General features: G+C 40.6%; 1 pseudogene; it reads left to right on the forward strand.

Annotated features, from left to right (window-relative positions):
- The first annotated feature begins 8,138 nt into the window (after nt 1-8,138).
- On the forward strand, nt 8,139-9,199 carry LOC138378908 (glyceraldehyde-3-phosphate dehydrogenase pseudogene; annotated as a pseudogene).
- The last annotated feature ends 591 nt before the right edge of the window (nt 9,200-9,790 follow it).

Consider the following 9,790-nt stretch of genomic DNA (forward strand, 5'->3'; position numbering starts at 1 on the left):
GCAATTAATTGGCTTTTCACCTATGGATCGCAGCAGTAAGTCAAAAGATGAGAAAGGTTCATTACAAATCAATCTGAACCAGAGGAAATACAGCTAAAAGCAGAAGACTGTGGGTTGGTCTGTAGCATGAATTTTGAACATAAAGAGACTGCTTGCTATGCCTCAATTTCTTGACTCTCAATTTGGAGCCTGAAATCTGTGGACTGGCTTACTTGTGCAGGAGCTAGGGAAGATCTCCCCCACAAGTGTTTATAACAATGTTTAAATTATCATCTCAATTACTCTCTGTGTACACATCAATGAGCACTCTGCATATCAATAAATGAACTCTGTGTGTATTCAGAAGGCTACTGTGGTAACATCAACATTGAGATCCAGTCCTCATTTGATGGGCACCTTCCCAGCTAGTTGTAAATAGTTTAGGGGATTATGTCTGAGATTCAAGGGAGAACAGATGATTCTCATTGTCCTACATGAGGTAAATTTAAACAGTCTGAAAATGAGTGCCCTAAAATGTGGTATTATTCTGTTCCTGGTCTGTTCTCCAGCTGTACAGAATAAGCAGACCAAAATGTTCCTGGGGAGAAAAAAAGACTGAGATTTATGGAAGAATGGGACCATATGGCCAAAGCAGGCAGGCACCTTCTATGGAATTCAGGTTCACCAGCTACTTCAAGGTGATCTTCCAGCTTGATAGATAAATATCCAATTCATCCTCAGGCCTATCCCACTCCAGTGCCAAGAAAACTAAACATCATGAAGTCCTGGCTGTCTCTTGTCTGCTATCTCTCTTTGATTTTTTTCTGAGGTGGTCCATGGGGCCAGTGAGGAATTGTTTCAAATAACAAGTGAGTTTAATGTATATAGGATTCCCCAACACCTCAGCTCTTGCAAAAGTAGCAAGTACCCCAAAAAGATGACTTTTGTTGGCATGAAAAAAAGGTTCCGGTCTTTCTCTTTGACTCCAGAGCTTACTCAAACACTTTTTTATTATATCCCTCTTTCCTGTCCTAATTCAAAATGATAAAGAGAGAAAATAGAGATTGCCTAAACATCAATATTATTTTCTAGCCTGTGAGTCTAATCATTTGGATATAGTTTTCTTCTTTTCCTTACTACTCCTTCCTCCTTCCTTTGTTTGTTCTCTTGCTCCTCTGAGCCTCTCTTCCATTTCTTAGTGAAGGATGCTTTTTTCTTGTATCATTAAAATGAGGTTGTTGTCATTAAAAATGCTGACTCTGCCAAGGTTACACAAGGAATTAGTATCAATTCAAAGCATGTTAAAACAACTTAGACATAGAAAAGGGGGAGATGAATAGCTTTTCCCCCCATTGTCAGAAAAATAAAACCTAACTTTATTTTCTTTTGTGACTTCTTGCATGTTTCCCCCTAGCTAAAGAAAAGGAACAAACCAGTTCTCAGAGACTTAGCAGAATCAGCAGCACCCAAACAGGATTTACATGCAACAATGTATGAGAAGCGTTAGCACAGTTCCTGGCACATCGTAAGGACTCATAAAGGGTTAAGTATTCATATTATTAGTAGTAGTGGTTTTAGTGGTTCACATTTGTAGTTTGGGGCAAAATACTCTTGAAAACTGGACATCCCAAAAGGTAAACCTCAATGAGAGTTTAACACCAGAATCTCAGGCCCTCTTAATTTTTAAAGGGCTTTCACATCTATTGTCTCACTTTTGTTCTGAGACAAGGTTAGATTTGTAACTGGAAGTTTTAAAAAAAGGCAGTTTTCTAGCTAGAATAGTTAGCAGAATAAAATGTTATTGTTTTCAAGATATCCATTACCACTGCAGGAAGAAAATGCTAAGAAAGGGAAAATTTCCCCCTTTAAAACACTAAACACCTTCCTTTGCAATGTTGGAGAGACACAAATATTTTCATTTATATCAATGAATGAAGGCAAATCTTTAAGTAATGAGCAAAAATTAAGTAATAGTGTGGAAATGAACTCTATGGAGTCCTATTTCTATTTTAATAAACACTCACATGGTACTAATTATGTGACAAGCACATAAAAGTTTTACAAATATTAATGCTTAATCTTTATAACAACCCAATGAGGTAGGTTAGGTACTATTATATTACCATCACCATTTTACTGTTGAGAAAGCAAAGGTAAAGAGGGGCTGGGCAAATGGCCCACTGTCATGCAAACAGTATGTAGTAGAGCCTGGGTTCAAACTCAGGCAGCCTGGCTCCAGTCCACCTCCCATACCATAATGCTGCACTACCTTGCCCATGCAACTGTATTCCCTCAAGTGGCCACTGGCCAACATTTTCTCAAGTAATTCCCCCCTCAATGCCACCATCTCAGCACCTGCAGACTTCCGGTAAGAAAACTATGCATACCTTAGTCTACTGCCTTGTTTAAAAGATAAAACTGCTGGCCCACAGGAGGCATGGAACAATTCCACAGGTGCCCAAGGATGCTGCAAAGGTAGTAGCCGGAGTCATGGAAATGACTTTAGCTTCAACTCTAAGACACTATCTTCTATTCTTTGCTGAGTCCTTTTTACTGATGAATTTTTAGAAATCACTTGCCTTCTGTTCCTAGACATCCACCCCACAGTACACCAAAACCTCTCCTTGATTAGACAACTACTTTCCTTGCCTGAAGAAAAAGGCAGGGGGGTGTATCTCTTTCTTTTTAAAGGTTGTAAGCTCTGTTTTTAACTGGTTAGGCTACTTGATAAGGAATTCTGAAGCAGGAAAGGACATCCTCTTGGAGTCAGGGAAAGGCTAGAGTAATATCAGGCATACAGAACAGATGGAGTCACATTCCTTCTCCAGAGAAGGAAAACTACAAGTTGATATCAGAACCCATTATACATCCTTTACAGTTCATTGTATATAAATGTTTAAACTGAATGTAATTCTGTCTTAAAATAGTGTTGTATTTAAGAACATGGACTCTGGAGCCAGACTTTCTGCATTCACATCTCAGTGTTACTACCTACTAGCTGTGTTACCATGAGCAACTCACTCAACTGCCCTGTGCCTCAGTTTACTCATTTCTAAAATGGAGATAATAATGGTATGTACTAATAGAATTGTGAGGATTAAAGAAGTAAGTATATTTAAGGTTTTTATAAAGGTGTCTGGTAGCAGTAAGTGTTCTATATATTTGCTATTAGTAGGAGTAGTATTGAAGAATAACACAGGGAGTTCTTATCTCTCCTCCTTGTATCCTCCATACTCTTCATCACATTACTTATTCAGGACATTGACTTCATTTCAATTCTAATTGCCTTTAACCATTTTGTTCCTTGGTTTCTGTCCATGAAAACAGAAAAAAGGCAACAGCACATACAATCAGGATTCAACACATGCCCAGATAGGATTTTGCCATATGGGACCTACTTTAAGACACAGTCTCTAGAAACACAGTACATTCAAATGCCGGGTCTATCTGAAAAGCAGAAAAGTACCACTTTGTAATGGCAACAATCCAGCCATGGTTATGTTACTATCAAAGAGATACAGTTATGTGGCTCATTCTTTCTCTGTTTTTTTTTTGTTTGTTTGTTTGTTTTTGGTTGTCTATTTGTTTGTTGATTTTGGTTATGTGGAAAAAGGAGAAAAGGAGACTAAAGGAATAGCAGGGACCACCTAAATGATCTGGAACAATAAATATACAAAATTAAGTTTATTCCTTTAACTGATTTTTGACAATCAAAATGCAGTGATCATATCACTAATCAAGGAGAGAGGAAGAGAAGACCTAACTGCTAAAGGAATCAATCAGGAGTCAACCTAACAAAATCCTAGCACCTGAACTAATTGTGAAGCCATGTTTAATCAGAAATGTAACATTTTAATGAAAACATAAGGCCAGGATTTTTTAAAAAAACTAGTTAATATCAGCTATGAGACACATACCAAAGTGTCCCTAGGCATTGATTAGTTATGCCTGCCCTGTAAGATTATACTTAGAATGCAGGAATGTTATATCTTGATGAAAAGTAAAAGTCGTTCCTGTGTATCACATAAAATATATGGCTTAGAATTTAGTTCATGAGACCATATGAACCAAGGGATGTACTGCCACAATTATCCTAATTATAGGAAAATAATTAAGAGAGAAAAAGAATCTTTGGGTTGCCAAATCTATAAATTCAAAAGTATAAAGTCATGAAAAAATATTATAGATACAGTATGCACTTGAGGAAATAGTCTGAAGATTGGTTAAGGAGATGTCCAAATGTCCCGTAGCAGGTTAGCAGCAAAGCTAGGAATCAGATCCAGTTCTGCATCAGGTTGGAGATATCTCAATGGAGGTTACATTCTGACTCAGTTGTATAGAACAGAATTTTACTTTCAGTTCTGTCTAATTAGTCCAAATAGTCCTAGAGGCAATTTCTGGGTAAAGGGATGCAAGGTCTCAGAGTTCTTGTTTCCTATCTCACCTCAGCTACAAATTTGCCAAAGGTTTTTCCTTAACTGTATCTAGGTCCATCTGGACTAGGTAGTCTGCTTTTCTCCAGGCCTGGACCTTGAAACAACTAGGGAGTAGGCAAAGTTTGACTTCTACATTCTCTTTTTGTACCCTCTCTTATCTTCATCTGGCCAAACCTCTCTTGGCCTTTCAAAACTCAGTTCAAGTTACACCATCCTGGTGAAGAGTTCCTTGACCATTCTGGAAAGAAGAAGCGATCTCTCCCTTCTTCCAGCTCGAATGGCATATCATATATTTGCAACCCTTTTGACGGTTAGCATATGCCTTGATGCTGGTAGTGCTGGTGTTCGTAGGAGATAAAATTTGTTGAGTGTTTCTTTGTACTTGAAGCTTTTCATGAATAGTCTTACTCCTCACCTCCACCCTATGAGGTAGGTTCTTGTTATCTCTATGAAGAAACAGGCTCCAGGCATTTAAGTAACTTATTCGTAGACACATAGCTTGTAAATGGCAGAGCCAGAATTCCAACAGGTTTCTGTCTCTAGCTTCCAGACTCTTAACCACTAATACCCACTGTTTCTCAGAGTGTAGTCCACAGACCACAAGCATTAAAATCACCGAAATATAGGTTGCTGGGTTTCACCTCAAACATTCTGAAGAATGGTTTCTGAGAAGGACATCTGGGAACCTGAATGTTTTTCATCCCCCAGAAGGTTCAGATGCCCAGTGAAGTTTATGAAAACCACTGTACTAAAAAACTCTACTAGTAGCAGCTTACTTGCATCTAGATAGGTTTTCATGCACACAAAACACTTTGATATTCATTATCCCTTGCTGGATATTTCTTTATATGACCTTTACATGGGCTTATGTCTTATGGCTCTTAATTAGAGTTTAAGAGACATGGTTTCTCCCTCCATGGGCTTCTTAGAGAATACCTCAGTGCTTTCCACACTTTCAGAGTGTTCAGTAAGCCTGTTCTTTGACTGTGATTGCAAAATGATCTCTGCTGCTTCAGAGAATATCTGTGTTTCATAGTAAAGGGGGATATTATCACCCCCTGAACCTCAGATATTCTTTGTGACTCTGATTTCAAGCACTTTTGTGTTATGCCCCTTCCAATGAAAAAGAGAGTGTCACAATGGTGTGACCTTTTTGTCTTCACAGGAAGAAGAACATTTGAGTCCATTGCTGAGATTTGCCTTCCCTTCCTGTATGTCTTTTCTTCATCATTGGCTTCTTGTCACTTCCTCCTAGGGAGAAATACGCTTATAAAAGAAGCTGAAGATAGTGGTAACTTGATGCATGCCGGGCCACAGAAGGAATGCTCTGTGAGATTGTAACAGGGGGAGTATGCCTTTGTCCAAAGTGACCAAACATTAAGATGATGACCATGGTTATAACTCTTTTCAAAAAAATTCTTTAAAAATAATATATAAAAAAAAATAATATATATTTTGAATTTCAGAAATACAAACTGTTTATTATAAATTATTTGGAAAATAGAGAAATAAACCAAAGAAAAAATTAATTCATTATCCCATCATTCAAACAAAACCTGTCAACATTTTTATATGCAGTTGTTCAGTCTTTTTTTTTCCTATGCAAGCATGTGTGTGTGTGTGACACATACATATATTTTTTTTAATGGAATAATGTTGTATACAAGATTTTGGAGCTTGACTTTTATCCTAATAATATATCATGAACATTTTTCCTATTTCATTAAATACCCTTATACAAAACCTGATGCCAGAAACTTTCATTAAGTGGTTAAATTCCTGTCTTGCTTTAAAAAAATGTCTAATGACTATCATGCCTGGGTCAAGGATTCTTGAACAATAAGACAAGCAAAGAAAGATCAGAACCAGGGGCCAAGTTTGACTGGTGTGCCTGTGACTAGTAATCTGACTAGAGGCCCACTGAGGACCTGATTCACACACTAAAAGTAAGTCATAAGGATGACACATAAGGATGTGGGAATGACACTGGGAATAGCACCTGTGGAGTCAGAAGAAACAGAAAGAGCATAGGCAAAGTTCCCAATTCCATTCTGTGAGCTGACAGCAATACTCAGAGAGGTCCAGATTAGTTGGAGGTCCAGCATAGGTAGAGGTACAGGTTAGGGATCAATGCCCAGAAAGCTAAATGTAAGCAGGAGAGTAGCATAAAGTCCGAGTATACAAACATAGGTCCAGGTTGGGGATTCAAGACAGGGATAAGCAAATAGTTGGGGAGCACAGGGGGCCTGAGCACAGGAATTGAGGTTCTGGGTCAGGAAGTAGATCAACACAATAGTATTACAACCAGTCCCAGGAAAGGATATTAGCAGTGTTAGTGAGTACAGTAAGATCTCTACGTAGGACAGGGATTGTACTCAAGGAATTGCAGTTGGAGGTGTCATTAGAGTTCTAAAAGTGACCGCCAGAGAAGCTCTACTTGCTGATTGAGGGCAAGAGGATATAGGTCATCATCCCTGGAGCCATCAGCAATCACCAGCCAGCAATGGACATAAGAGAATTATAGGAGGCTGGGCTGAGGGTAGCCTATATGCAGACTACCTCCTGCATGATACGTTTTTCAAAGACCATATAGAAATGGAAACTGGCATTTTTGTGGGTCAAACATAACAGCACTTTTATATGATTCAACTCATATAAATCCTTGGTAGAAGGGGAGGGTGTCAGGGTAACGGGAGGTGGGGTTGGCAGTGTGGTGGAATATGGATTAATTGAGAAGTTTGGTTACAGTGATATACAGTTTTACTATACAGAAAAACTAACTTTCAAGCCTGGCATATGGTAGATGTTCAGTAAATATTTGCTTAATAAATTAAAAAACTGTTAAGGCTAGCACTAGGCTAGTTACTGTGGAATATATAAAAAAAGAATGTGCCACTACTCCCTAAAAGAGCTTATCCCTTTTCTAAAGAAAAATGAACTAGTTAGAGAGAAATACACTTACTACCTAGTATTTAGGACTAGGGCACTATAGCCAGTGAGCACATAGGAGTTTAAAGAAGAGACTCTAGAGATCAGTATTGGCTAGAAGGGCTAAAGAAGTCTTCCTAGTGGAGGGGAAAAGCAAGAATAAGAAAGGTTTGGCTATAAAACACAAGTAAAGGGACAAGGTACTTTTCAACACAAAGTTTCCTACCACTTCTGATCATGCTTTCCAAACTAATGTTCCTCAATCCAGATTATAGTGAAGACCACCAAGTTGTCCATCCAAAGAATGTTCTACAATACACTAGTCCTGGGGTGCCACTTCCTTTCAAAAAATTCCCCCAAAGTTGGGAAATACTATAATTTTTTCCTCTTGGAGATTCACAAAACATATCAAACTCTCTGCAAAGTCCTGCAATAATGAAATGAGTTCCAACTTTGTTTAACCAGAATTTCTCAAAACAGCTGAACTATAGAAAGTTTTGTTTGAAGAAATTCTTATGAACATTCCATGGTGCTAACATGCTACAGAACACACTATGGAAGACACCACGATAGAAGAGTAAACAATTTAAATTCTCTATCAGGATCCCAAAAAATGAGAGATAATAAGATGAGAAACAAGGTAAGAGTCTCAAAGTTAGGCACCAACTACTATCACTAAAGAGGTGAAGGGAGAGGAAAAAGGTAAAAAGTATTTTAAAAAATGACTCATCGCTCTCTGGTCCTCCCGTTCGACAGAGAGCTGCATCTTCTCACACAGCACCAGCACTCACCACCATGGTGAAAGTGAAGGCCGGAATAAACGGCTTTGGCCGTATCAGGCACCTCGTCACCAGGGCTGCTTTTATCTCTGGCAAAGTGGATATTGTTGCCATCAATGACCCCTTCATTGACCTCAACTACATGGTTTACATGTACTGGTACGACTCCACTCATGGCAAGTTCCATGGCACGGTCAAGGCAGAGAACGGGAAGCTTGTCATCAATGGCCATCCCATAACTATCTTCCAGGAGTGAGATCCCACCAAAATCAAATGGGGTGAAGCGGGTGCTGATTATGTTGTGGAGTCCACTGGCGTCTTCACCACCCTGGAGAAGGCTGGGGCTCACCTAGATGGGGGTGCCAAAAGGGTCATCATCTCTGCCCCCTCTGCTGACGCCCCCATGTTTGTGATGGGTGTGAACCACAAGTACCAAAACAACCTCACCATCGTCAGCAATGCCTCCTGCACCACCAACTGCTTAGCCCCCCTGGCCAAGGTCATCCATGACAACTTTGGCATCGTGGAGGGACTTATGACCACAGTCCATGCCGTCACCGCCACCCAGAAGACCGTGGATGGTCCCTCTGGGAAGATGCGGCATTATGGCCGTGGGGCTCTCCAGAACATCATCCCTGCGTCGACTGGCATGGCCAAGGCCGTGGGCAAGGTCATCCCCAAGCTGAACGGGAAGCTCACTGGCATGGCCTTCTGCGTTCCCACTGCCAACATGTCGGTGGTGGACCTGACCTGCCGTCTGGAGAAGCCAGCCAAGTATGACGACATCAAGAAGGTGGTAAAGCAGGCAGCGGATGGCCCCGTCAAGGGCATCCTGGGCTACACTGAGCACCAGGTTGTCTCCTCGGACTTCAACAGTGACACCCACTCTTCCACCTTTGATGCTGGGGCTGGCATCGCCCTCAACGACCACTTTGTAAAGCTCATTGCCTGGTACGACAATGAATTGGCTACAGTAACAGGGAGAGCCCTGGACCACCAGCCCCAGCCAGAGCGCAGAGGAAGAGAGAAGCCTCAGCTGCTGGGGTGTCCCTGCCTACTCAGTCCCCATCTCACTGAGAATCTCCCCTCCTCAAGATACAGTTTCCATGCCAGAGCCCCTGAAGAATGGGAGGGGCCTAGGGAGCCCCACCTTGTCATGTACCATCAATAAAGTTCCCTGTACTCAGAAAAAAAAAAGATGGCTCATCTACAGTCGTGGTTGGAAACCACTGTTCTAAGCCACCACCCATTTCTAATCCCTTCAGCCCTGGCTAAGATGCATGGCATTTGAGCTTGTTAGGTCTGATGAACAAATAACCATTTCAGCTGCAGGGAGAGAATAGACGGACATCAAAGGGCCTTTTATTGGAACTCCTGATGCTAAAACTCTCTCTCTCTCTCTCTCTCTCTCTCTCTCGTGCCAGAAAGAATTTTGTGAGATTTGTTTGAGTCCTGGTTACTGAGGATTGGGGTGTGTCATTGCCCTTAGACAATAGAGACATTCTCATAGTTTCTCTTGCTTCACAGAAGAATATCTTAGATGTAGCTGATGAGGATCATCATGTTTAGAGATGGAGAGCTTCCTGGAGGAAAGCTTTCCCTGGAGATGTTCAAGCAAAAAGTGGATAATCACTTTGCAAGATTGTCATAGGGGTAGGGATGCACCTT

This window comes from Eulemur rufifrons, chromosome 30, assembly GCF_041146395.1.
Source record: "Eulemur rufifrons isolate Redbay chromosome 30, OSU_ERuf_1, whole genome shotgun sequence".
In the NCBI taxonomy this organism is placed as follows: Eukaryota; Metazoa; Chordata; class Mammalia; order Primates; family Lemuridae; genus Eulemur; species Eulemur rufifrons.